We start from the raw sequence: 4,305 nt of genomic DNA on the forward strand, positions 1-4,305 counted from the left end.
AGAAATGTACCTAGAGTAATTATAAGATCCATTTGTGAACGTTTTTCTGCTTCTGAATTGGACTGCTCCTTTTCATCTTGCTTTGGGGGTGTCGGCGTAGCCTCCAACTCACTGTCGCTGCAGTTCAACAATTAACTTTAAGAAACTTAGAATAACATAAGTGTCAACAAGCAAACCCAGTGTGGCTCACCAAACTTTACCACTAACTTTGAGTAACTGCATATTTTCTATCACCTTAGTGGATGGATCAAACTAAATATGTAGTCAGTGGAATCAAGACGCTTCGTACTACCATTAGTTAGAATTTCTACCAACACTAAAGAATCCCTAACATCTTGTTACCAAGAGAACAATCAAAACATGGTTACCATTGAATCACTAAGTACTGAATCAGTCGGCACAGACAGAAGAAGTCACAAACACTCAACATAAACCCAAATCAACAAGTTAAGCTAAACAGAAAACAACCAAAAAGAAATAAAAGCACAGATCATCAAAATTCCATTTAACCATACACTTCAATCCACAATCTTTCATACCTATCATTAATTCCATTATTATGACAAAAATTGAGAACCCTCAATCTCTCATACAAAGTCTTGATTTTTAAACTGGTTTTGGTTTTACCTATTGAAACAAGGTGATGCTACAGAACAGTAACAATATTAGCAGTATAACAACAATGAATTGATAAATTAAAACTAAAAAAAAATATGTTCATGCAGACTAAGTGTAGTAGGTATTCTTTCAATCATAATATTATAGTTCACATACACCAAGCTGGAAAATAAAAAGAAACCTCGCCAACAAGACAAATCAAAGCCCCAACAAGTAAGCTTTATGACAAGACAAATAATTTACTGTCACTTTGAGAATTGTTTTCAATATACATATGCTGCTAGTAAGAAATAAAGCCTAGAGAGAGACCTGAGAGTGTTTATCATCAGCACTTAGATCGGCAAAAGATTCTGGATCACTGCCTCCTAAAGAAGAACATCTTCCCCAACTTTCTCTAGTTGAGCTTGTATATGAGCAACAATCATCAATCTGGCCATTTAGCTTACCTTATAAAATCATTCATGGTATAGTTCAAGTAAAGGAATATCCTAAATGGACCATTTATTAATTTCAGAGACGGTTATATAAATATGACCTGCACATTAGCGGTTTCATCATGGACAATTCCATCGATTTTGTTCGTAGTATCTTCTTCAAACAAAGGCTCCTGTGTTACAAGCAATGGATAAACTAAACAGAACAAGGTGTTTTGAAGAAAATAATGGAGACAAAAGGTTAAGGCACCCTACTGCATCATCCAGTGGAGCTGCTTCTGAAAGAAGTTCGGTAACTGGTTTTGTCGCAGATATTGTTGGAAATGCAGAAGATGAACTTGCAGCATCAGTAGTTGCAGACCGCAGACTAGAGAGAATCTCATATAATACGCTCTAGCATGAAAAGAAAAAAGTAAAAGAGCAAATTAGTTTCTGTAGTATCTTTTATATTTCAAGACAATGAAATATAAAAGCTAAATACCTCATCCACACCGGAACCGAGTTTTAAATCCCCCAAATCATAATATTTCTCGAGCTTTTCCGCAATAGAAACTTGAGGAGGACGGAGGACATTGTAGAAGAAAATGGAAACTGAATCATAAAAGAATTGTGGTCGAGAAGAGTTGCTATCAAAGAGAAAAATGCAAACTGCTTTTAGAAAGTATCAAGCTCAAACATTTTGTAAAACTAATACCGCATATGACTCAGAGATGAGATCGGAGTGGTGTGGCTGAATGAATTTGTCATCACTTGCATGTCCAAATAAAACGGGAATGAATGTCTTCAGTGCAACCTGTAGGCTTTAAAAGTGTTAATTTAAGATAAAAATGGACTTGAAAAGATATTCGCTTATCCAGAAAAATAAAAGCCTATCATGCTCAGATTTCATCGTAAAAACAATAAATGATCAATGAAAGTTTGCATAATTGCATTCATAATTTTTTTGTACTTTAAAAAAGACAAACAATTAATACTTACCAGAACACAGTTCAGTTTCATAATATCAAACTTTGCCTTCTTCTCGATAACCCGCCGCATGTATTGTACAACCATTTTAACCTAATTGGGGAGAAAATGCAGCCAAATATCTGACTCAATAAATGTACTAAACAATTTCCTAATAAAAAGAAGAACCGTAACTATAACAAGAAAACCTAGATTCAAAACAAAATCTTAATCAAAATTAATTCCAGTCTTCAATCCTAGGGTTTCCTGCTACTTTACTTTTCCATCTTAACAAAAGGGAAATTACTAGGACCCCAGATACACCAAGTCCTAGAAGCTAGAGCGTAGAACAATTTAACCTACAACAATGTAAGTTTGTGACAAGTTAGAAAAAACACGGTTTTCAAACTAAATCTCTATGTAAAAGAAAGTAATAACATGTACTTACTTCAAGAACTTTGTCCAGTACATCCGTGTCCAATATGTCTGGTTTGAATCCAACACCATTTCCAGTTATATGATGAGGACCTGTATATATGGATAACATCAGAATCTGCGATGACTATATTCATTACTTTCCACCCTTATTTTAACCGCCTTTTACATCTATATTTCATATAAATCACTTCACCGATGTCAAAAATGACTAAGAAATGAACAATGATATTTAACAGGTTTACCACCATTGAGCACATTACTTTCAGATGGCTCCACTCCATATATCTGATAAGATTGAAAACAATTCAAAGTATTCATTAAGAGTATCTAACAGAACACTCTTTAGTTTGTAATTTTAATTGTGATATGAAGAAAATCACCTAAACATTGGGGTTTTGGGATTTAAGATACTGTCCAACCCCAGAAACAGTGCCGCCGCTACCTATTCCCATAACAAATATGTCCACTTGCCCGTTCGTACCCGCCGCCGCTTGGAACTGATCCTGTAAATCTATTCCTCCCCAAGTTTCTGTTAACACAAAAAAAGAAGAACATAAAAAGAAGAACTTAAATTATACTTCATTCATTTCATCACCACATACCACAATAACCATCAATTTCTTCAACTTCTTCTCCCAGAAGCCACATCACCACGAGATATATAAGCGCTTATAACAACAGTCCACACAACAACATTACTCTCACGCATTTCACCAAACACTTTATAAGCATCTTCAATACAACCCTTTGCCGAGTTCAGATCAATCAACGAAGTAGCCATAAAGGAATTCGACTTAAAACAGCACTTCGTAGCACAACAATGAACTTCTTCACCTTCTACAAATCCTTTCGACTTTGCACACGACTCAATGATCATCAGAAACGTGAAGCAATTCGGCATCACCGCCGTCACGATGAAGTTTGTTTTGGGTTATTTGGTTGGGGAGTTTGATCAAACAGCTTCAGCTTCGTTGTCGTCACTGTGAAATGAGAGATGGTTTCCTCTCAAACTTCTTCAGCTTCGTTTTCGTCACTGTTAAATGAGCGATGGTTTCTTCTCAAACTTCTTCAGCTTCGTTGTCGGTGGTGAACCACGATGCTAAACTGTGAAATGAGCGAAAAGTTTTGGTGAGAAGAGTTTCCGTGAAAAAGATTTATGTGAAATGCGATGAATATGGGGTTTAGAACATTGTGCGATGAATCTGGGTTTAGAACAGTGTGAATCTGGATTATTTTATTCACACTATTTGTTACTATGTCAATTAATATGTTTAAATTATGTTATTTATCTAATAAATTTAGACTCATTAATATTCATTCATTAATTTATTAGTAATGTTTAAATTATCTATTAGTATTTAGTATGTCATATATATTAAATATTTTAAGTTATAAAATTAAATAATTTAATTTAGTTTATATAATTTACACCCGTTTTTTTAGTTTAAAGGGAGTAATTGAGGTTTGATTATGATAATATTTTTAATTTAAACCCGTTTTTAAAAAATAGGGTGTATATTGTACCCTGATAATACTTAAAATAACACTTTATTTACAAAAGTGCCACCGCGTTTCTCATTTACACCCGTTTTTAGTATATTGGGTGTAAATTTTAAAATTATATTGTTCTTTTTCCATTAGTGAATAATGAAACTTTTTTCTAGTAAAAAGTAAAACATTTATTTTTAGAAATAGCACAAATAAAATAGAACGATGAGTATCATCTAATGAAAATAAAAAATAAAAAACATCGTATAACTATTAGAAATAAAATGAAGACTCATTTTAATTTAAGAATTAAGAGAAAACAAAAAAAAAATATTGTTTTTGTGTGCAAATATGAGTTGTATATGGTTAGTGTCTTTAGTGT

The 4,305-nt window shown here is 33.4% G+C and overlaps 1 long non-coding RNA gene across 1 annotated transcript; it reads right to left on the reverse strand.

Annotated features, from left to right (window-relative positions):
- Positions 1-1,152: 1,152 nt before the first annotated feature.
- Positions 1,153-1,672, reverse strand: LOC131648227 (uncharacterized). Its single transcript, XR_009298075.1, has 3 exons — positions 1,534-1,672; positions 1,308-1,445; positions 1,153-1,225 (listed from the first exon to the last, which is right to left on the reverse strand). It is a non-coding gene; the product is annotated as an uncharacterized LOC131648227 (long non-coding RNA).
- Between the last annotated feature and the right edge of the window lie 2,633 nt (positions 1,673-4,305).

The sequence above is a fragment of the Vicia villosa genome, linkage group LG2 (assembly GCF_029867415.1).
Source record: "Vicia villosa cultivar HV-30 ecotype Madison, WI linkage group LG2, Vvil1.0, whole genome shotgun sequence".
NCBI classification, from domain to species: Eukaryota; Viridiplantae; Streptophyta; class Magnoliopsida; order Fabales; family Fabaceae; genus Vicia; species Vicia villosa.